General features: G+C 46.1%; 1 pseudogene; it reads right to left on the bottom strand.

Annotated features, from left to right (window-relative positions):
• Nucleotides 1–22,527: 22,527 nt before the first annotated feature.
• Nucleotides 22,528–24,637, bottom strand: LOC125522266 (annotated as a pseudogene).
• Between the last annotated feature and the right edge of the window lie 668 nt (nt 24,638–25,305).

Raw genomic sequence — 25,305 nt, 5'->3', positions numbered from 1 at the left:
ACAAATGAAAATAATTGGGCACCTCCTGAGCCAGCTCCTGCTCCAATTACTGAGTCTATTCCTAAACCAACTCCGAAGAAAAGAGGTGTTCTATTCCTCAGTCCCGAAGATATGCAAGAGGCAAAGAAATCTATGAAAGAAAAAGGTATTAAAGCTGAAGATGTTAAGAATTTACCTCCTATTGAAGAAATACATGGTCTTAATATACCGCCTGTTGAAGAAACATATGATCTCAATTCTTTATTTATTGAAGAACCTCTTGATCCCGATATCCCAACACAGGTAGTAAAGGTAAATTCTCTCTATAGATATGATAAAGCTGAAGTTCCTCCTACTAAAATTGCTAGTCAGTGCTTGGATGAGTTTGATAACTTTATGTTTAAGCAAGACGACTTCAATGCTTATTTTGGTAGACAATTAAAAGAAAATGCTTATATGATTAGACGCTTGGGTGATTATATGGCTAATATTAAAGGTGAACTTAAACTTGTTAGCAAACATGCTTCTATGGTTACCACGCAAGTAGAAAAAGTGCTTAAGGCTCAAAAAGAAGTGCTTGATGAAATGAATAGTAAGAAAAATGATTATGCTGTTAGAGTGGCTACTAGAACTGGTAGAATGACTCAGGAACCTTTGTATCCTGAAGGCCACCCTAAGAGAATTGAGCAAGATTCTCAGAGAAATAATATTGATGTTCCTAGTTCTTCTAAAAAGAAGAAAAAGAAAAAGATAGAACTGCGCAAACTTCTAGTGAACCTATTGCTGAACCACCTGATAATCCAAATGATATATCTATGTCTGATGCTGAAACACAATCTTGTAATGAACATGAACCTAATGAAAATATTAATGATGATGTTCATGATGATGCTCAACCTAGTAATGACACTGATGTAGAAATTGAACCTGCTGTTGATCTTGATAACCCACAATCAAAGAATCAACGTTATGATAAAAGAGACTTTGTTGCTAGGAAACATGGTAAAGAAAGGGAACCTTGGGTTCAGAAACCCATGCCTTTTCCTCCAAAACCATCCAAGAAAAAGGATGATGAGGATTTTGAGCGCTTTGCTGAAATGATTAGGCCTATCTTTTTGCGTATGCGATTAACTGATGTGCTCAAAACAAATCCTTATGCTAAATATATGAAGGATATCATTACTAATAAAAGAAAGATACCGGAAGCTGAGATTTCCACCATGCTTTCTAATTATACTTTTAAGGGTGGAATACCAAAGAAACTTGGAGATCCCGGAGTACCTACTATACCTTGCTCCATTAAAAGAAATTATATTAAAACTGCTTTATGTGATCTTGGAGCCGGTGTTAGTGTTATGCCTCTCTCTTTATATCATAGACTTGACTTGAATAAGCTGACACCTACCGAAATATCTTTGCAAATGGATGATAAATCAACTGCTATACCTGTCAGTATCTGTGAGGATGTGCCTGTTGTGGTTGCAAACGTTACTATTTTAACGGACTTTGTTATACTTGATATTCCCGAGGATGATAGTATGTCTATTATTCTTGGAAGACCTTTTCTTAATACTGCACGGGCTGTTATTTATTGCAACAAAGGCAATGTCACTTTTCATGTTAATGGTAATGAGCATACGGTACACTTTCCGAGGAAACAACCTCAAGTTCATAGTATCAACTCCATTCGAAAAATTCCATCGATTATAATTGGAGGTTTTGAATTTCCTCTTCCTACTATCAAAAAGAAATATGATATACTTATTATTGGGGATGTGCATATCCCCGTTGAGGTAACTTAGTGTTATTCAAAATTTCTTCGGTTTCATGATTATCGGAATGAGTTTGTTAACAAGACTTGATCAACCTTGTTAGTGGATTCTTTTTCATGAGCATGAGATGGATGAAACTAGAAGCACAAACTTCTGTGCCCTCTCTATACTTTCTGTTAATTAGTAGAAATAAAGTAAAAATAGTAATTTTCTGTCTGTTTCCTGACTTATCCGTGCAATATAAAAATATCCCGAAAATAAAAGTCCTCAAATGCCATGCCAATTTAATATGATTTTTTCGGGAATATTTGAGGATTTACTGTGCAAAAAATACCGCGGGAGGAGCTGCCACCTGGCCCAAGGGTGGTGGGTGCGCCCCCCCTCTAGGGCGCGCCCCCCTGCCTCGTGGGCCCACGGTGGCCCTCCTCCACTTATCCCAGCACCCATCTTCTTCCTTTGTCTCACACAAACCCGAAAAACCAACTCAAGCACGAGTTCCAGCCACTTTTGCTGTGATTTTCGATCTCCTTGCTCAAAGCACCTCTCGCAAAACTGCTTGGGGAGATTGTTCCTTGGTATGTGACTCCTCCATTGGTCCAATTAGTTTTTGTTCTAGTGCTTTATTCTTTGCAAATTTGTGTTGCATAGGTGACCATGTTCTTGAGCTTGCATGTCAAATTTATATGGTCAAAGGTAGTTTTGATGCATGATATAGGCCCTAGGCACTTGTAGGAGTAGTTGCTATCAGTTTTATTGAAGTTGGTTCACTTTTGTTTGAAGTTACTAAAAATTTCAGAATTTTTCAGAAAATGATGAGGAGATTATTGAGGGGCTCATCGAGCCAAAGCTCGAAGGAAAAGGCACCGAAGCCTAAGTATAATTTGCCACGCACCGCGGAGGTTCGGGCGTGTGAATGGCCTTCCGAGGATTTCTTGAGAGCAGCCGGGATTTATGAAGAATTTCATGAGTTGTCTCATAATGCAAGCCTCACCGCTTCCTCCACGACCAATGCGATCAGTATCTCTTACTCACAAATACCTTTGTGCAAAACTTTCATTTTCATTCTAGGAACTCACCACCTACGGTGGAGTTTCATTTATATGATGAGCATAAGGAGATGTCACTTTATGACTTTTGTTGGATTTGTTTAGTCCCTTTTGAGGGCAAGACAGAAGAACCACATCATGATGATGTGGTTGGGTTTATTGATACTATCACTGTAGGAGAAACTAGGAAGGTTTCCGATGCACGAATCACTAGCATACATTTTCCTGTTTTACGTTACTTTGCATTATTTGCTAGTCGTTGTTTAATTGGACGCGGAAACTATGGAAACCTTAGTATCCCTGATATTATTATTTTGCTCCAAGGTTTATACAGTGATAACACTTTTAGTATGGGCGGCATTATTGCTAGACGATTAAGTATGAACCGTACTAAGGGTCCCATCTTTGGAGGCATCTATGCTACACGCCTAGTTGCACATTTTAACATACCTATTAGGAATGCTGAGAAGGAAGAAAAGTGTTGCCTCGTGTTTATTTAGATTATAAAAGTATGGTGGCACATGATTTTATTGTTAAGAATAGGGCAGGAGAGCTTAAGTATCAATTGTTCTTTAATAAACATCATCCTGAGACTATTACCTTGCCTGCTACTTCTTTGTTTGATTTGACTGTAGGCAAGTACCTTGTTCCATTGACGGCTATCCACGCCTACCGGAACCCTACACCAGCCGACGAGCCAGAACCAAAACCACAATTTGATCCTTCACGACAGTCTAACTATCAGTGGGATCCGGAGATGATTACCAGCCAGGGGCAATCGGAGCCTTCTTCTTCCTCATCGCAGTACGACCCCAACTATTATTATGGATATCCGCCAGGCCAGCCGTGGCCATAGACCAACTTAGGCCAAAAGCCTAAGCTTGGGGGAGTATGTATTTCTCACCGACATTACATTTATGTTCACACACACTCATTGCTAGATGTCGGTGCTCATACTCTTTCACTGTAATATCCATGCTAGTTTATTTTCTTTTTCCTGCTTTCTTCTTGTGTGTTTGTTAAACCTTAAAGAAAAACCAAAAAGATTAGTAGTAGTTTATTTTTCTGCTGTAGTAGTAATAATTAAAAAGAAAACCCAAAAATATTTCCCGTTCTTCTTTTGCTTGTTGGGAGCTTTCCCGTGTAAATAGTTTTATTTCTTTTCTTTTCTTTGGGGGTCAGTAGGAGAAGACCATAATTAAATTGTTGAAGTGGCTCTTATTTGCATTATTGTTGATTTAACCCAGAGCCCATATTGCCTTGTATTATCCTATTTATTGAATGCTCGCAGATTCCAGCTTAGTCCAATGCACGTGCACCCTTATTATTATTCACAGCGTTCGGTCGTGCAAGTGAAAGACAATTATGATGATATATGATGGGCTGACTGAGATGAGAAAATCTGGTATGAACTCGACCTCTTTTGTTTTTGTAAATATGATGAGTCCGTCGTTCTTGATTCAGCTTATTATGAATAAACATGTTTGCAATGACAATTAGATATCATAGTTGCTTGTGCCATGCTTGATTAGCTATGAGTTATAATGATTTACCTTGTGTGCCAACATGCTATTGCGATGATTATGATGTGGTATGATGGGGTGGTATCCTCCTTTGAATGATTTAAGTGACTTGACTTGGCACATGTTCACGCATGTAGTTGAAACAAATCAACATAGCCTTCACGATATTTATGTTCATGGTGGATTATATCCTACTCATGCTTGCACCCAATGTTTATTAATTTTAATGCATGTACATGGCTGTTGTCGCTCTCTAGTTGGTCGCTTCCCAGTCTTTTGCTAGCCTTCACTTGTACTAAGCGGGAATACTGCTTGTGCATCCAATCCCTTAACCCCAAAGTTATTCCAGATGAGTCCACTATACCTTCCTATATGCGGTATCTACCTGCCGTTCCAAGTAAATTTGTATGTGCCAAACTCTAAACCTTCAAATAAACATTATGTTTTGTATGCTCGAATAGCTCATATATCAACCAAGGCTATCCTTATATTCCGTGTTAGGCGGGTTATTCTAAAGAGGAGTGGACTCCGCTCCTCACTCATGAGAAAATGGCTGGTCACCGGGATGCCCAGTCCCATGCTTTATGCAAACTAAATCAAAATTAATTGCAAATAAAACTCCCCCTGGGACCTGATGTATGTTGGAGGCACTCGTTGTTTCGAGCAAGCCATGGATTGATGTTTTTTGGTGGAGGGGGAGTATAAACTTTACCATTTTGTTTGGGAACCGCCTATAATGTGTTTAGCATGGAAGATATCGCCATCTCTTAGTTGCTACGTTGACATTGAAAGTATACCGCTCAAAATACAATTTATCTCTATTTCAAAACCGAGCTCTGGCACCTCTACAAATCCCTGCTTCCCTCCGCGAAGGGCCTATCCATTTACTTCTATGTTGAGTCATCACCCTCTTATTAAAAAGCACTAGCTGGAGAGCACAGCTGTCATTTGCATTCATCACTATTAATCTATGTTGGGTGTGACTATGATTGGATCTCTTTTACCATTAATTACAATGTCTAGTTAGTCCTTGATCTTTAAAGGTGCTCTGCATTTATGTTTTGCGGTCTCAGAAAGGGCTAGCGAGATACCATCTTGTTATATCATATTATGATTGTTTTGAGAAAGTGTTGTCATCCGAGATTTATTATTATGGCTTGCTAGTTGATTATGCTATTGATATGAGTAATTATGAGACTTGAGAATTATTGCAAATGTGGTTAGTTATGACCTATGCTAAAAACTTGAATGCTGGCTTGACATAGTTACAACAACAAGAGCAAACAGAGTTTGTAAAAGTTTTTCTTTCTTTCTTTCTTTCAGTTTGTCAACTGAATTACTTGAGGACAAGCAAGGGTTTAAGCTTGGGGGAGTTGATACGTCTCTGTCGTATCTACTTTTCCAAACACTTTTGCCCTTGTTTTGGACTCTCACTTGTATGATTTGAATGGAACAAACCCGGACTGATGCTGTTTTCAGCAGAATTGCCATGGTGTTGTTTTATGTGCAGAAAACAAATATTCTCGGAATGACCTGAAACTCCACGGAACATCTTAGAAAAAATAAAAAAAATCCTCACCAAAGATGAACACCAGGGCGCCCACACCCTGTTCACGAGGGTGCCCCCCCCCGTAGGGCGCCCCCCTACCTTGTGGGCCCCCTGGATGCCCTCCGACGCCAACTCCAACTCTATATATTTGCTTTTGGAGAGAAAAAATCAGAGAGAAGAAATCATCGCGTTTTACGATACGGAGCCGCCGCCAAGCCCTAAAACCTCTCGGGAGGGCTAATCTGGAATCCGTTCGGGGCTCCGGAGAGGGGGATTCGTCGCCGTCGTCATCATCAACCATCCTCCATCACCAATTTCATGATGCTCACCGCTGTGCGTGAGTAATTCCATCGTAGGCTTGCTGGACGGTGATGGGTTGGATGAGATTTATCATGTAATCAAGTTAGTTTTGTTAGGGTTTGATCCCTAGTATCCATTATGTTCTGAGATTGATGTTGCTATGACTTTGCTATGCTTAATGCTTGTCACTAGGGCCCGAGTGCCATGATTTTAGATCTGAACCTATCATGTTTTCATGAATATATGTGAGTTCTTGATCCTATCTTGCAAGTCTATAGTCACCTACTATGTGTTATGATCCGACAACCCCGAAGTGACAATAACCGGGACCACTCCCGGTGATGACCATAGTTTGAGGAGTCCATGTATTCACTATGTGCTAATGCTTTGTTCCGGTTCTCTATTAAAAGGAGGCCTTAATATCCCTTAGTTTCCAATAGGACCCCGCTGCCACGGGAGGGTAGGACAAAAGATGTCATGCAAGTTCTTTTCCATAAGCATGTATGACTATATACGGAATACATGCCTACATTACATTGATGAATTGGAGCTAGTTCTGTGTCACCCTATGTTATGACTGTTACATGATGAACCGCATCCGGCATAATTATCCATCACTGATCCGGTGCCTACGAGTTTTCCATATACTGGTTCTCGCTTATTTACTTTTCCGCTGCTACTGTTACAATCACTACAAAATACCAAAAACATTACTTTTGATGTCTTTACTTTTGTTGCCGCTACCACCACTATCATATTACTTTGCTACTAAACACTTTGCTGCAGATACTAAGTTTCCAGGTGTGGTTGAATTGACAACTCAGCTTCTAATACTTGAGAATATTCTTTGGCTCCCCTTGTGTCGAATCAATAAATTTGGGTTGAATACTCTACCCTCGAAAGCTGTTGCGATCCCCTATACTTGTGGGTTATCAGGCTCTGTCCTGAGGTCTGCCCTGGTGGCATCATCTGCCTTCAATATGCAGATGACACCATCCTTTTCTTAGACAATGACTCCACACATGCTAGCAATCTGAAAACTGTTCTAACCTGGTTTGAACAAGTCTGAGGCATGAGAATCAACTACTCTAAAAGTGAACTCATCCCTATCAACATGGATGATCAAGAGTTAGCTGACTTCCTCTCTATTCTAGTCTGTAATAAAGGTAACTTCCCCATTAAGTACCTAGGTATCCCTCTCCACTATGATAAACTGAGGAGAGAGGATATCCAACCCCTTCTGGATAAAATCATTAAAAGGATTGCTGGGTGGAGGGGCAAACTTCTCTCTTACAGAGGTAGATTGATCCTCATACAAGCTTGTTTGGCTAGCATTCCAGTGTATCTCCTCTCCTTCTTCAAGTTCCCTAAATGGGCAGTGAGCCTCATCAATTCTCAGATGTCTCATTACTTGTGGAATGATTTTGAGGGAAATAGGAAGCTACACCTTGCTAATTGGGCCCTAGTCTCTATGAAAAAAGATTTTGGAGGCCTAGGCATACCTAACCTTCAAGAAATTAACATCTGTCTTCTAGGGTCTTGGATTAAAAGATTCTATGAGGAAGACCTGAAACCCTGGAAGCTTCTTATTGCCCATAAATACCTAGGAAATAAACCTAATATTTTTGTCCCTTCCTCCAACCCTAAGACCTCTATATTCTGGAAAGGATTAAAATCTATTATGCATGCTGTGAAATTTGGCTACAAATGGAACATAGGGGATGGGAGAAGAACCAGGTTCTGGGAAGATACTTAGTTTGGCACATCCCCCCTAGCAGTCCAATTTTGGCCTATTTACTCTGTCCGCAATGAGCTTAACAAAAGTGTCAATGAAGTTTGGGACGGTCAATGCCTAAAACTCTCTTTTAGAAGGAACTTTAGTGATAGCCTCATGGAACAATGGTTCCAGTTGGAGGAAATTGCCAAAAGCATTACCTTTACTGCCGAGCCGAATGCCCTGATTTGGCAGCTGGACAATAAGGGGAAGTATTCCTCCAGCTCCCTCTATCATGTTATCAACTTTAGAGGGGTTCAACCCGTGTTTATCCCTGTTGTTTGGAAATTGAGAGTTCCCCCTAAAATTCATGTATTTCTCTAGCTTCTCTCCAAAAACAAATTGATGACTAGGGATAACCTTAGGAAGAGACACATCATCAAACCCCTTGATTGTGTTTACTGCTTGGAACAAGAGTCTTGTTCTCACCTATTTTTTGAATGTATAGTTGCTAAACATCTCTGGGCCCACATTGAGGAATATTTCTCTAGTTAGATTGGCTCATCCTTCGAATCTGTCGCCAGATTTTGGATTGCTACCAAAAGTGCTCAGTTTTAAACACTGTTAGCTCAACTGTCCTTTGGTGCCTCTGGAAATATAGAAATGTTATGATTTTCAGTAACACCTCCTGGATTTCCATTCCGTAGGTCTTGAGGTTGATCAGGAACATGGTGAGGAACTGGGTGATTCTCTCCTCCGGATCAGACAAGGAAAAGTTGATGAGCTTCGTGGAAACCCTAACAAGATCCCTCCAGAAACCGTTGGCGATCACTTGTGGCTGAACAAGGCTCGACCTGCTTTGGGACTGGACCCGTGGGCTCGTCTCAAGATCTCTGATGAAGATGATGGGCACCTGGCGCCGAAAAAGAGGGACATCCACCATGCTACGCCTTCCAGCCCGGTGTCTCCGCTTGCTTACTGGTCGCCGCAAGCTGACACGGCCCCTCGACTGAAGACCATGAAGGCGTCGCTGGACCCTCGTTGTGTCATTTGAGTGCTCTATCCGCTCGGCCTTTGGAACCACTCGAGTGATTTGTGTTATTCATAGAACTTGTTCATCCACCCCCCCTAGTTTGTAGCTTTTCTACCTTTGCTTTCGAACTGCTCTTTGAGCTGCTGTATCAGAATATGTTGTGGTTTCGTTCTCAGCAATGGAACCGGGGAGATGCTCCCTGTTTTTCTAAAAAAAAATATTTTATATGTTATTATATAAAGCTTGGTAAGACTGTAAATTTAAGGACGAATGTAATAATATCACTTATTATTTAAATATATTTATAACAAAATGCTCAGCCCCTTTTTATTTTTTGATAACATTGCTGGCCCAACCCAACATTATAATTAGAATCAACCCAGCAAAATCGTGTATTTCGAGAAAGTGCAAATGGGATGTAATTTTTTAGGAAATAAAATAAACGGGGCGCATGGACGCTACATTATTTGTTCACCCAGCCTAGCTAATGGCTGTATTTCAAAAAAAGATCAAATTGACTGTAAATTCTACCGCACAAAAAAAAGACTGTCAATTCTGAAAAAATGGGTTGAATACGTGCCACATTTTTGGAGGCTGAAATGTGGGCCAATAGGTCGAAGCCAACGCAAGTCATTGTCAATTTAGTCAACAAATGATTCTGACATGTTAGTCGTTGGATTTACATCCAACGACCGGCATCCATCTTCAATCTCTCGTCTTCTTCCTCCAGCGTCGCCGGGACCACCTCCCGCCTCCTGCTGCTAGAAGCTCTGCTTAGCACGCTTCGCTATGAAGTGCTACTCCACCGTTGGCCAGGCCATCCCTCCACCCCTCCACACCTCCTGTTCTTCTCCACCGACTGCCGAACCACACCGCACTAGAACCAGTTAACCCTCGTACACCTCTCTGTCTGCGACTCTACTCCCGCGTCTTCCCATCTCCGGCTCGTTGTTGTCCGGGGCCTCGCCGTCGTCCACCACCTTGGATGCGCTCGGCACGACGTGGTCAACGAAATACACCATCGGAAGTAGACTATGCGTGGAGAGGCTGACAGCTGGGTCCACGGGCGCACACAAGGAAATGCCTCCTTATTATGCGCAAAATAATGATTCCTCCACCTGACATCTGGGACCCACCGGAAGGGCCTCTGTATTTCGCGAAATAAAGTGCCCCCCGCTGACATGTCGGACCCACCAGCTATATTTGCACACAAGGAAGTGCCTCCTTATTACGCACAAAAAAATGAATATTCCCCCTGCCAGCTGGAACCCATCATAGTGGGAGGCTGACTTGTGGGCCTACCAAGTTGACGGGGACGGAGGGCTTTGTCAACTTAGTCAATATGAACGATTCTAGCTCCTTTTACCGTACGATATTCATCCAACGGCCGTAGTGCTTCTTCAACCTCTGGTCTTCTTGCTCCAGCCGCCCAAACCAGTGCCGGTCGTGCCGCGTGCTCCTGCCTCCCGTGGCCGGTTGTGATGCCGCGGAGGCCTCACCGCCCCCTACTACTCCCACCGCTGGCCAGGCCATCCCTCTACTCACCCACACCCCCTGTTATTCTGCGGCAACAGCAGCCTCACACCGCAGCCGAACTAGTGAACCCTTGTACTCCTCTTCGCGTGGGCATCCAGTGTTGTGTCTTCCCCGGCTCCGAGTCGTCCCCTTCCTAGTCCTCGCCGTCGTCCACCGCCCTGGTGCTCTCGGCGCGGCGTGGTCAACATGGTCAACGACCGACTTCCATCAGAAGAGTACTGTACGTGGAGAGGCTGACAGCTGGGTCAACGGCAGCCGCAAGGAAGTGCCTCCTTATTACGCGGAAAATAATTATTCCTCCACCTGACAGCGGGGACCCACCGGACGGGCCACCAGTATTTTGTGAAAAAAATTGTTTCCCCCTGACTGCTGGGACCCACCGGACGGGCCACCGTATTTCGCAAAAAAACGTTCCCCCCGCTTCAGCTCGGACCCACCGGAAGTGCCTCCTTATTACACAAAAAAAATGAATACTCCCCCGGCTAGCTGGGACCCACCTTGCTGGGAGACTGACTTGTTTGCCTACTAAGTTGATGGGGACGAAGGGCTTTGTCAACTTAGTCAATATGAACGATTCTAGCTCCAGTGACCGTACGATGTCCATCCAACGGCCGTAGTGCTTCTTCAACCTCTGGTCTTGTTGCTCCAGCCGTCCAAAGCAGCGCCGGTCGTGCCGCATGGTCCTGCCTCCCGTGGCCGGCTGTGCTGCCGCAGAGGCCTCACCGCCCCTACTATTCCCACCGCTGGCCAGGCCTTGCGGCGGCGGCAGCCTCACACCGCAGCCGAACCAGTGAACCCTCGTAGTCCTCTCCGCGCGGGCTTCCACTGCCGCGTCGTCCCCTTCCTAGGCCTCGCCGTCGTCCACCGCCGTGGTGCTCTCCGCGCGGCGTGGTCAACGTGGTCAAGGAACGACTTCCATCGGAAGAGTACTGTACGTGGAGAGGCTGACGGCTGGGTCCACGGCCACAGCCCAATTTTTTTTGTGATTTGCCAAGTATGTCGCTTTGTCAGGCCTGTTGGGCTGCAAATCTTTCAAGACGAGGAGAGCTTTCATTCGGCTGGCCGAGAAAATGGCCCATCAGTAATGAGCAATGGGTTGTACATTTTTAAAACACATCAAACCGGCAATTAGTTTCAAATATCTTTTTTTCATTTCAAGATTTTAAATTACATTAATTTTTATGCGTGGAGAATTTGTTGGATTTTATATTGATATACATTTATTTTTAAAATCAGTTTGAATGTGAGTCGAAATTTCGGGATTAAAAACAGTTCGGACCGCACCGAAATATGCAAAATTTCGTATAATTTTTTAACCGTTGCCACAATATGGGCTGTAATGCTAACAAAAAGAATATGGGCTCCAAAAAAACCTTAAGAATTAGCAAATGGGCTGTAAATTATTAGAAATAATGGCAGATGGGATGTATGCTATTTTCCACAGATTTGAGGCTTTCCTAAAAAAAGGTTGACGCACAAGCACTGACTGTTAGATGTCCATCCAACGGCCGTCGTGCTTCTTCAATCTCTGCTCTTCCTACTCCAGCCGCTCAAACAAGCGCTGAAGGGACTGGCTGCTCCCTCCTCCTCGCGGCTGGCTGTGCTGCCGCGCAGGCCTCACCGCCCGACCGTACTCCCATCGCTGGCCTAGCCATCCCTCTACTCACCCACACCTGTTGTTATTCTCCGGCGATGGCAGACGAACCAGTAAACCCTCGTATAGTCGTACTCCCCTCCGTGTGGGAAACAACTGCCGAGTCTTCCCTGCCTCTGTGTCGTCCCCTTCCTAGGCCTCGCCGTCGTCCACCGCCCTGGTGCTCTCGGCGCGGCGTGGTCAACATGGTCAAGGAACGACTTCCATCGGACGTGGACTTTACGTGAAGAGGCTGACAGGTGGGTCCACGGCCGCAGCAAGGAAGTGCCTCCTTATTACATGGAAAATAATGATTCCTCCACCAGACAGCTGGGACCCACCGGACGGGCCATTGTATTTCATGAAAAAAAATGTTTCCCCTGACTGCTGGGACCCACCAGCTACATCTTCGCACGCAAGGAAGTGCGTCCGGGCAAAAAAAAAGTGATTCGCCCCCTGACTGCTGGGACCCACCAGCTACATCTTCGCAGGCAAGGAAGTGCCTGACAGTCGGGACCCACCTGGTCGAAGCGTACGTAGCGTTGTCATTCTGGTCACGAACGTGTACGTACATACTGGTCGATGTAGAGGCGCGCATGTGTCGTAGTAGAGGCGCGCATGTAGCATGTACACGTACATACAGCGGCCAGGGTGCAAGAAAGAAAATACGGCCACGTATGTGTACATACGGGCGGGGTCTCGAACGCCTACTCGCGCATACGTACGGCGACGGCTCGTGTACATGGCTGGGTCGGAATGGAGAAACATCGTCGTCGTCGTGTTCATGGGGAGGCAACGGAATGCGTCGTGTTCATGGGGAGGCAATGGAATGCGTCGTGTTCATCGGGAGGGCTTGGACGGAACAGGAGATGGAAACGAGGCCTGGCGTACCGCAGAACGGAGGAAACGGCCTTATGTTCGACCGGCCACGTTCGAAACGGGATCCTGTTCATCGGGAGGGGTCTGGCGTACCGCAAAACGGAGGAAACGGACCTCCTACGGTCGAAACGGGGGTCTTGTTGATCGGGAGGGGTGTGGCGTACCGCAAAACGGAGGAAACGGACTTGTGTTGGAGCGCTACGGTCGAAACGGGGGTCCTATTCATCGGGAGGGGTGTGGCGTACCGCAAAACGAGACTCCACGGGATACTGTTCATCTCCACCGTCGACCTCCTCCAGCCTCCACGGGCTCCTGTTCATCCAGCCTCCACTACGCGCTACTCCACCGGCTACTGTTCAACCACCCCTCCATCGTCTACTGTTCATCCAGCCCTCCACACCACGGGGTCCTGTTCAACCACCCCTCCACTGTCTACTGTTCATCCAGCCCTCCACACCACGGGGTCCTGTTCATCCACCCCTCCACGGGCACCCCTCCACCGTCTACTGTTCATCCAGCCCTCCACCACACCACGGGGTCCTGTTCATCTAGAGGCAACGCCACTGCTCATTGTTCATCCAACCCCCCCACAACACTCACTGTTCATCCCATCGATCGGCTTCAGTTAGCAGCAGTAGCGAAGGAATCGCTCGATCGGGTTCAGTTAATAGCCGTCGATCGATCGGTCGGGTTCAGTAACGTGTAGCCTGCAGTGCAATCGCTCGGGTTCAGTTAGAGCCCAACGCCTCGCTCGGGTTCAGTTAGAGCCAACGCTTCGCACACACGCGCATACGTGTACAAGAGAAACGCGCATCGCTCGGCCCCCGACCTCCCACCGTAACCGGGAACTCCCTGAAATTTTCCTCCCCCTCGCTTCTACCACGGTTTTTCCATCATGGATGGCCCAAAGAATGTCATGCAGCTGCGTCTCCGGCCCGCCCAGGATGAAAAGCCCATTTTCTGTCATGATTTTTTGTCATAGAAGTAGAAGCCCACCACATCTATGATGATACTGGGTTTTGCCACAATTATCGTCATAGAAGTGTCATATGTATGACAGAAAAAAAAATTCGTTCGGCCCAAAATGTCACGGATGTGTCATTTTTTGTAGCGCCTAGATGGGAGAAGGGTTTCCCCTCTAGTCCTTGGCCTCCATGGCATGGGAGGGGGGCGAGCCCCTCCGAGATTCGATCTGTCTCTCAGTCTCTCTCTATTTCTGCGTTCTCAGATTCTTCCCTTTCACTGTTTCTTATATTCTCGGAGATCCGTAACTTTGATTGGGCTAAAATTCTGACACTATCTCTATCCGGAAATTAGCTTTCTTGCGGCGGCGAAAGAAGGGCACCAACCGCCTTACGGGTGGCCCATGAGGGTCAGGGGCGCGCCTAGGGGGGGCAGGCGCGCCCTCCTGCCTCGTGGCCACCTCGGGCACCGTCTCGCGTGGATTTTTCTTCCCAAAAATCATATATATTCCAAAAAAAATCTCCATTAATTTTTATTCCGTTTGGACTCCGTTTGATATGGATATTCTATGAAACAAAAAACATGCAACAAACAGGAACTAGCATTGGGCACTGCTACGTCTTGAGCTTGCATTGGTTTTCCCTGAAGAGGAAGGGATGATGCAGCAGAGTAGCGTAAGTATTTCCCTTAGTTCTTGAGAACCAAGGTATCAATCCTATAGGAGGCCACACTCAAGTCCCTCGTACCTGCACAAAACGATAGCTACTCGCAACCAACGCGATTAGGGGTTGTCAATCCCTTCACGGTCACTTACGAGAGTGAGATCTGATAGATATAATATTTTTGGTATTTTTGGTATAAAGATGCAAAGTGTAAAGTAAAAGCAAAGTAAAAAAGCAAAGCAAGATTAAAGTGATGGAGATTGATATGATGAGAATAGACCCGGGGGCCATAGGTTTCACTAGTGGCTTCTCTCAAGAGCATAAGTATTCAACGGTGGGTGAACAAATTACTGTTGAGCAATTGACAGAATTGAGCATAGTTATGAGAATATCTAGGCATGATCATGTATATAGGAATCACGTCCGTGACAAGTAGACCGAAATGATTCTGCATCTACTACTATTACTCCACTCATTGACCGCTATCCAGCATGCATCTAGAGTATTAAGTTAAAAACAGAGTAACGCCTTAAGCAAGATGACATGATGTAGAGAGATAAATTCATGCAATATGAAATAAACCCCATCTTGTTATCCTCGATGGCAATGATGCAATACGTGCCTTGCTGCCCCTTCTGTCACTAGGAAAGGACACCACAAGATCGAACCCAAAGCTAAGCACTTCTCCCATGGCAAGAACTACCAATCTAGTTGGCCAAACCAAACGGATAATTCGAAGAGACTTGCAAAGATAACCAATCATACATAAAAGAATTCAGAGAAGATTCAAATATTATTCATAGATAGACTTGATCATAAACCCACAATTCATCGGTCTCAACAAACACACCGCAAAATGAAGATTACATCGAATAGATCTCCACAAGAGAGGGGGAGAACTTTGTATTGAGATTCAAAGAGAGAGAAGAAGCCATCTAGATACTAACTATGGACCCGAAGGTCCGAGGTAAACTACTCACACTTCATCGGAGGGGCTATGATGATGTAGAAGCCCTCCGTGATGACGGCCCTCTCCGGCGGAGCTCTGGAACAGACCCCAAGATGGGATCTCGTGGATACAGAAAGTTGCGGCGGTGGAATTAGGTTTTTGGCTCCTGTTCTGATCGTTTGGGGTACGTATGTATATATAGGAGGAAGGAGTACGTCAGTGGAGCACCGAGGGGCCCACGAGGCAGGGGGCGCACCCTAGGGGGGCGCCCTCCACCCTCGTGACCTCCTCTTTGACTCCTTGGAGTAGGGTCCAAGTCTCCTGGATCACGTTCGGTGAGAAAATCACGTTCCTGAAGATTTTATTCCGTTTGGACTCCATTTGATATTCCGTTTATCCGAAACACTGAAATAGGCAAAAAACAACAATTCTGGGCTGGTCCTCCGGTTAATAGGTTAGTCCCAAAAATAATATAGAAGTGAAAAATAAAGCCCAATATAGTCCAAAACAGTAGATAATATAGCATGGAGCAAGCAAAAATTATAGATATGTTGGAGACGTATCAGGCACTGGGCACTGGATCAATATGTTAGTCCCAAAAATAGAGTAAAAAGTTGCCAAAAGTATATGAAAGTTATAGAATATTGGCATGGAACAATCAAAAATTATAGATACGACGGAGACGTATCAGCATCCCCAAGCTTAATTCCTGCTCGTCCTCGAGTAAGTAAATGATTAAAAATATAATTTTTGATGTGGAATGCTACCTAGCATAATCTTGATCACATATCTAATCATGGCATGAATATTAAGATACGAGTGATTCATAGTCTATCCTTTGACATAAAAACAATAATACTTCAAGCCTAGTAATAAAGCAATCGTGTCTTTTCAAAATTACATGGCCAAAGAAAGTTATCCCTACAAAATCATATAGTCTGGCTATGCTCCATCTTCACCACACAAAATATTCACATCATGCACAACCCCGATGACAAGCCAAGCAATTGTTTCATACTTTTGATGTTCTCAAACCTTTTCAACTTTCACGCAATACATGTGCGTGAGCCATGGACATAGCACTATAGGTGGAATAGAATATGATGGTGGAGAAGACAAAAAGGAGAAGATAGTCTCACATCAACTAGGCGTATCAACGGGCTATGGAGATGCCCATCAATAGATATCAATGTGAGTGAGTAGGGATTGTCATGCAACGGATGCACTAGAGCTATATGTGTATGAAAGCTCCAACTGAAACTAAGTGGGTGTGCATCCAACTTGCTTGCTCATGAAGACCTCGGGCATTTGAGGAAGACCATCATCGGAATATACAAGCCAAGTTCTATAATGAAAATTCCCACTAGTATATGAAAGTGATAACTCAAGAGACTCTCTATATGAAGAACATGGTGCTACTTTGAAGCACAAGTGTGGAAAAGGGATAGTAGCACTGCCCTTTCTCTTTTTTTCTCTCATTTTTTGGTGGGCTTCTTTGGCCTCTCTTTTTTATTTGGGCTTCTTTGGCCTCTTTTATTATTTTTTTGTAAAGTCCGGAGTCTCATCCCGACTTATGGGGGAATCACAGTCTCCATCATCCTTTCCTCACTGGGGCTATGCTCTAATAATGATGATCATCACACTTTTATTTACTTACAACTCAATATTACAACTCGATACTAGAACAAAGATATGAATTTATATGAATGCCTCCGGTGGTGTACCGGGATGTGCAATGATCTAGCGTAGCAATGACATCAAAAAACGGACAAGCCATGAAAACATCATGCTAGCTATCTTACGATCATGCAAAGCAATATGACAATGAATGCTCAAGTCATGTATATGATGATGATGAAAGTTGCATGGCAATATATCTCGGAATGGCTATGGAAATGCCATACGGTGGCTGTTTTGAGGAAGGTATATGGTGGGTTTATGGTACCGGCGAAAGTTGTGCGATACTAGAGAGGCTAGCAATGGTGGAAGGGTGAGAGTGCGTATAATCCATGGATTCAACATTAGTCATAAAGAACTCACATACTTATTGCAAAAATCTATTAGTCATCGAAACAAAGTACTACGCGCATGCTCTTAGGGGGATAGATTGGTAGGAAAAGACCATCGCTCGTCCCCGACTGCCACTCATAAGGAAGACAATCAATAAATACCTCATGCTCCAACTTCGTTACATAATGGTTCACCATACGTGCATGCTACGGGAATCACAAACCTCAACACAAGTATTTCTACTAATCAACAACTACCCACTAGCATGACTCTAATATCAGCTTCTAGGCTTAATAGAGAGGTCAAGCACGCCGGACTAAACCTATGCCCCCAGGGGTCATGGGCCATCTCCCCGGGAACTCCTGCACGTTGCGTACGCGGCCAGTGAGCAGACCTAGCTACCTCCTTAAACAAGGCAGGAGCTTACATAGTCCAACCCGGCGCGCGTCGCTCAGTCGCTGACGTCAATTAAGCTTCGGCTGATGCATACAACACAGAACGCCCATACAATGCCCACGTGATGGTTAGTGCTATCAGGCCAGAGGCCCCTCGGATCAAATATCCAAACCATAGTGGATTAGGAGCACGCGGTAACGAGCGGAGACTCATGATCGATGTGACCCCGTCGCCCTGTCTCGAGTACTTGCGGCAAGGGCTAAGAATGCCCGGCCACGCCTCGTAAGTATCTTGCGGGCACCTTCCAGGTCAACCCGACTCCACATCACTCGCTATTAAGCTCGCGCGGGTACCCCTTAGGGCCGACCCGTCTTTAGTAACATGGCTCAGTGCAAAGTCATAATAACCATAGTAACTTTGTGTCTAACACCAAGGGGAAAACCCGAGGAATCATCCCCGGTGAATTCCACTCGATGTTGTCATCCAGGTGAACGTAAGAGGATCCACCCTCGAGGTTCATGCTTGAGGGGTTGCACGACAGAGCCGTAACGGAAGTGGTTAAGGAGGAAATCACCCTCGATGACCACGACCGGATAGCTACACTACAGAGATCTCATCAGGAGTGATGTATGAGGTTCCACCCCCGGCACTTGATGGTAACTCTGCAGAGTCGTACAACTAGGGGGGTGTGATGTGCGGTGTCGGGGCCTGGACATCGATCACGTTGATCGAGTCATCGAACATAAAGCGAGGCAACTGGGACAAGGTGGGGTCACTAATGGATCTCTAACCAACCTATACTAAGCAATTTAGGATAAACAAGTAAGGTATGAAAGCAGGTAACAACAACAGGCTATGCATCAGAGTAGGATCATACAAAAAGCAGTAGCAGTTCTAATGCAAGCATGAGAGGGAAAGGAATGGGCGATATCGGAATGCTCAAGGGGGGTTTGCTTGCCTGGTTGCTCTGGCAAGGAGGGGTCGTCGTCGACGTAGTCGATCACAGGGGCATCACCAGCGGTCTCGGGGTCTACCGAAGAGAAGAGGGGGAAGAAACAGTAAATACACAGCAAACAGTAGCATCACTAAGCATTACATGACGACGGGCAGAGCTAGGGTTGTCCTAACGTAGTACTTCACATTGCAGACGGAGGGGATAAACATCCGAGGATGAATTCCCGACGTTAGGTGGATTCCGGATAAAGGAAAAGAGGGGGAAGGTTCCAAGTTCAGCATGCTAGGGGCATGTGACAGATGAACGGACCATGTATCCGGATTCGTTGGATTTTTCTGAGCAACTTTCATGTAGAAAACATTTTCATCGGAGTTACGGTTTAATTACTATGATTTTTGCAAGTTTAAAACATATTTTGGAATTATATATATTAACAGAAAAGGAACTATAACGTCAGCAGAGTGTCAGCATGACATCAGCAGGTCAACAGACCCGCTGACTGGTCAAACTGACCAGTGGGTCCTACATGTCATAGACAGAGGGCTAACAGTGTGTTATTTTAATTAAACGTGGTTAATTAGCAGTAGGGCCCCACATGTCTCTGACTAATTAGGTTAACTAATTATTTTTATTTATAAAAACATTTCAATCAAATTAATTGTGCGGTGGGGCCCTCTTGTCAGTGACATTGGGCTGCCCAGTCAGCAGTTGACTGGGTCAACCCAATCAACTGGGGCCCGTGGAGCCCACTGGCAGTGAGCCAGGGGTGGGGCCCGGCCAGCCACATCGGCGGAGGCAGGCGCCTTGCCGCCGGCGATGCTAGGACGCGGCAGAGCCGCTCGGGCCTCGTCGGAAACGTGCTAGGGGCGGCCGTTTCGCGTGCGGTTGGCACCGTTCGAACACGCGCACGATGCCGCGTCGAATGGTGGCAGAGGCACGGCCGGACTTGGCCAAAAAGGGCGCCGGCGACGAGGTTTGCGGCGGAGCAGGTACGGGTGACGACGGAACAGAGTTTCGGTGTGCTACGACGCGGGTGAAAGGGCTAGACGGAAGCTGCGCGACGCGACGAAGCTAACGGGCAAACGCCCGTGACCAACTGGTCACCAGAGACGCGCCGGCGACGAGCTCCGCAGCGCTGGAGTTCGGGCGCTAGTGGAAACAGGGCTAGGAGGAACGGGGGGTGCGCTGGTGCTGGCCTTGGACTCGCACGAGCTCCCGGAGCTCGATGCGAGGCTTAGCCGCGTGTTACAATGGCGAAGGCCATGACGGCGAGCTCGTCGGCGGTGGTGTGTGCGTGCGCTAGCGAAGCAGAGGCTACGGGCGACTAGAGGGGGTAGGGACGGGCGCGTTCGGCGTAGGAGCTCACCGCGGGAGCGTGGGGACTAGGTAGTGGGCTCGGGGAGGACCGGTGCTGCAGATTGACGGCGAGGTCGTGCGGTGGCCGTACAGGAGGAAGAGGACGACTGCGACGGCGGCGGCCCTCCCGGTCCCGATCCGTTGTCGAGGAAGAAGATGAGGGCCACGCCGGACTCCTGGACTTGACGGAGCGGCGTATGGGTGACGGTGGCGCTCGGGCATCCGCCCAAATCGAAGCAGAGAGGGGGCGAGGGGGAATCTGATGGGGAGAGGGAGAGGCGGAGCGGGGCAACTGGTGAGGTGAGTAGGAGAGGGGATCGAGGGGGCGCGGAGGCGCATGCCTTATCCGCCGTCATCGTCGGCGAAGTGGTCGGGTGGCGATGAGCCCTTGTAGCGGTCTGAGACCGAGGAACAGGGCGGGGGGGAGACCGGTGCGAGGGGCAACCGGGCTGGCTCGGGTGGGTTAGGTGGGCCAACCCAGGTGGGTTCGGTCCAGGGAGGGGGGTTCCTCTTTCCTCTCTCTTTTCCTTTTTCTTTTAGTTTTTCTTTTTTATTTTCAGCAGCTTTTGCATTTTCTTTTTAGCCAAAAATGACCTTGCAAAATTATGCCACTGGCCAAGACAATTTCAAAGAATAAAGTGCATTGCCACAAAAAGGTTGGGAGGCTTTTGGAAAAGTTGCCAATTTTATAAATTAAAAAAGGCATTTAATTTATTGCTTAGGTCACTGCTTTAAGTAGTTTAGGCCACTTAAACCCTTTGCAAAATGTTGGTTCACCACCAATATTAGTTGTGGAATATTTGGCACATGATGAACATTTTTGTTTTCATGTTTGAGAAATTTTGAATTTCACTTAGCATTTGAATTTGCATTCAAAGAGGAAGTTGAAGGAAACATGAGATAATAATGATCAGGCACATGTTTAGCAAAAAGGTTAACTTAACTCCAGGGGTTACTGTAGCATCATTACACCGGGGTGTTACAGTTCGAAAGGGGCTTGATCAATGTCAACCGCGTTCGTGTCCAGCAAGTTCACGAACTTGGTTGTTGCATTATTCGAACCACCGCTATAGCGAACGATATTAAGTCACGCGCTATTGAGAATACTGGCGAAAAATGAAAGGGAATCGCCAAGACCGAAGACGCATACCTTCCGGCCATTTTGTCGAACACCTCGCTCGCGGGAGGAGTGGCACCGTTGAACGGCATCGCCGGAGCACCTCCTTGTGGGGGGATGGAGCGAGAGGTTGAAGAAGGTGGCTTCTTTGAAGCCGGAACCTTCCTCCGCTTTACGCCCGCGACCTTGCTGACCTTCTCCGCCGCCGACCGGGATCGGCTGCCGCGTTGGCGCCTGGAGCGTGGGCCATCGCGGCGGGGGCGGCCGGATTCCCGTCTTGCACGACCACGTTGCCCTGCCGCTTGTGGGCAGGCGCGGCGTGGGCTTGGGCGACGGCGGCGGGGCCAACATGGCCGGTGACGAGATCCGTCCGAGGGGAAGGAGCGTGCACGACCCCGACGGTGACGGGTGACAGCATGGGGTCGTCCATGGCGGCGAGGGACGGCAGGGAGGAGCAGCCGGAGCTTGCAGAATGGGGGCAATGGTGGCAGAGGATGGGGAGCGAGAAGGGCCGCGCGAAAACGTCCCTCCCGCCAAATCTCGCACGGGATAGGGGTTGAGCTCGGGTCGGCCTCCCAGCACGTGAAGATAGAGGTTGGGGGAGAAGATTTGCCGCACCCCGCAAAAAAAAATTGCGGGCCGAGGCGGGATGCAGGGTCTATTCGTGCAGATTTTCTAACCCCAACCCGTAATTTGGCGGTTAGGGGTCTGCTAGAGTTGCTCTAATACTCCACACGGTCTTTATTAGTTTGCATATAAGTTTTGTCCAAAATCAAAGTATCCCTACTTTGATCAAACTTACCAACAATCACAATGCCTAATTAATATTGTGAGATTAATTGTGAAATATAGTTTCATAGCATATATATTTGGTATTGGAGATGTTAGTATTTTTAAATATAAATTTGGTCAAACTTTGCAAAGTTTGACTTAACACAAATTTAATACGCAAAGTAAAAAGGACCAGAGGGAGTATAAGAAAATGTTCTTATATTATGGGACAGAGGGAGTAGTAAAGGAGAGATTTGATAATTCAGCTCGATTCTGAGTACCAAATACTGAAATAGCGACTAAACTTGCATCTGCTTCACACCCTCAACAAGGGCATAATATCAAACCATACAAATGCAAGGATAACAGGCATAGACAACCCCGTTTGAACATCTTACCTTGGAATTATTTGAGTTCTCTACTACAGCTGGGGCAAAACCGACGGTGTCAAAAATATTTCAGAGCACAAAATCACATAGATGACTTTTAACTTTTACTAGGACTTACAGAACATGGGGCAAAAAATAAACACGGCTTTTCAAGATCCATCTCAAGCTAGCTGACTAAAGCAGGCCCTCACGAAAAATGTATACCTGCTTTGTTGAAGAGAGACAGCAGGTACAGGAAATCAACTTGGCTCAGCTTGGAAGACCTCTTCTCTGCAAAATCACCCTGCTGCAATATACCCATAATCTTTTCTTTGAAGCTAGCACGGCCGTCTGCCGCATCAGCGTCATCCATTTCCATGTCGTCGTCCTCTTTCTCGTCATTGGTCTCCACGCTCAGGTCCTCGACCATATTGGCCAGCACTGCAACATCATCAGGTGACATCTTCTCCTCGCCCATTTCAGATTCTTGGGCAAGTTGGAGAGATTGCATTGTCTTGTAATTCTTTCTAGCAACTCAAGAACGCGCTTCTGCTTGAAAAGGGAGCCCAGGGTTTTGTTTTTCCGATTGAAACAAATCCTCACGAGCCCATCCCACTCTTTGAAGCTGACGGGAGGGAGGGGCTTCCTTGGCTCAATGCGCACAACTGAAGAATCTACCTTGGGTGGAGGCCTGAAGTTATTCCGCCCAACCTTCAGCAGATGTGACACGCGAGATAAGAGCTGCACGTTCACTGACAGACGGCAGTACAGAGTGTCTCCAGGCTGTGCTACAAGTCTCATGGCAAATTCACGTTGAAACATGATCACAGCACACCTGAAGATCGGACGGTGTGACAGAAGCTTGAATGTAAGGGGGGATGATATCTGGTACGGGATGTTTGCCACGCAGATATCAAAGTATGGAAGATCACATTTCAGAACATCCCCTTGGATAACCTGCATCATGGTTCACAAGAATACTCATTTTATTAACAAACAATTGGTTCAAATTAGAACTGAAGATTCATGAAAGAGTGTGGACTAGATATAAGCTTGATTGTTTTTGTTTCATCTCCCCTTCTGATAGTCATCAGCGGTACCACAACTCATTGATCACTGTATATTATAATCCAAATTTGCAGTTTACTTCTAAATTAAATCATGCCCGTCATATCAAGACAATCTTAGTTCTCCTAACACACCAATAGTACCCTATATTAGCTGATGAGTCATACAGTATTGTGCTACAATTATTCACAATAATATGCAACAGTGCCTAGTAACTTTAACAATCAAGAATATGGAAATAGTCAGTTGGTGTAGGCGCAAAACTCCCCTCACAGATGTATTGCTATTGCTCCGGGTTGACAGGAACAATCACTATGTAGCACTTACTAACTCAACTACCAGGGTTAAAGAAAAAAACAGGATGGCACTACTAAGACACATACTAAGTTCAGCTAAATGAGCCCAACATCTACAACCCCGAATTCTCCGTCTACCGCCAAAAAACAATCTCTGAGCAGTCAATTGCAGAGCAAGCACAGTAGAAAACAGATATAGCAGCACAGCACAAACCTATAGTACTGAATTATCTGCGAAAAACAAAATTTCCATAGATATGAAAAAACTAGGAGCCACAAAGAAGAGTTCTTGTACCTTGAGGCGTGAGGACAGGGGGTGGCCCTGGAACCGGCGGCTCAGCTCGAGAACCATCCGCGGGTCGAGCTCGACGGCGACAACGGCCTTGACGCCGGACTCGAGCAGCCGCTTGGTGAGATTTCCCGTTCCGGGCCCGATCTCGAGGACGGTGTCGGTGGGCTTGAGGCCGGCCTTGGCGATGATGGAGTCCACGAGCGCCGGGTTCCGCAGGATGTGCTGGCCCTTGGACTTCTCGAACGGGATCCCGCCCTGCAGCCGCGCGCCGCCGCCGCCGCCACCGCCGCCGTGGCGCTTCTTCTGGATCTTGCCGCCGGCCATGGTGGTATTATTCTGGGGTATACTCTCGCGCCTGCCTGGGGAGGAGGAGGTCTCAGCGGTGGTGAGGCGGCGGCCGTCTGTGGCTCGCGCGGGGAGTGGGCAGAGAGAAGAAGCGGCTAGGGTTTTGGGGGCGTCAAGAAATATGGCATTTCCTTTTTCCTTTTTATATTTATAAAGTAATCGAAACAGGCCGGCACTGATGCAGCCCGAATGAAGCTGATAGGCCCATGATGATATAGGGACCTCCTAATCGGCGCCTGTTGCGCCAGTTTTCCTTCCTGGCGCACAAGGCTGTCCCGATTGGGCCGGCCTATTTGCACAGTACAGTAGCAGGGCGCGAGGGCTGTAGCGTTTCAAGTATTGTAGCGATATCAGTTACTTCAGTACTGTGGCGATTCGAAAAAACTTTGCTCATTTGGAAAACGTGAACTTGAAAGAAATTCATAAATTTGAAAAGGTTCATACAAATTTAAAAAGTTCGTGACTTCAAGAAACTTCACGAATTTGAAAAAAAAGTTCATGAAATTTTGGAAAAAGTACACAAATTTGAAAATAAGTTCATCAAATTTGGAAAAAGTTCATTGATTTTGAACAAAACATTTATCAAATGTGAAAAAAAGTTCATCAATTTTGAAAAAAACCTTCATCGATTTTGAAAAAAACTTCACCAATTTTGAAAAAAACATTCATCAAATTTGAAAAAAGTTCATCGGTTTTGGAAAAAGTTTAAGAATTTGAAAAAAAGTTCATCAATTTTGAACAAAAGTTTCATCAAATAAAAAATGTTCATAAATTTTGAAAAAAGGTTCATCGA

The sequence above is a fragment of the Triticum urartu genome, chromosome 7 (genome assembly GCF_003073215.2).
Source record: "Triticum urartu cultivar G1812 chromosome 7, Tu2.1, whole genome shotgun sequence".
Lineage (NCBI taxonomy): Eukaryota > Viridiplantae > Streptophyta > Magnoliopsida > Poales > Poaceae > Triticum > Triticum urartu.
The sequence above is the reverse complement of the archived record's forward strand: the minus strand, read 5'-3'. Positions and strand labels throughout refer to the sequence as shown.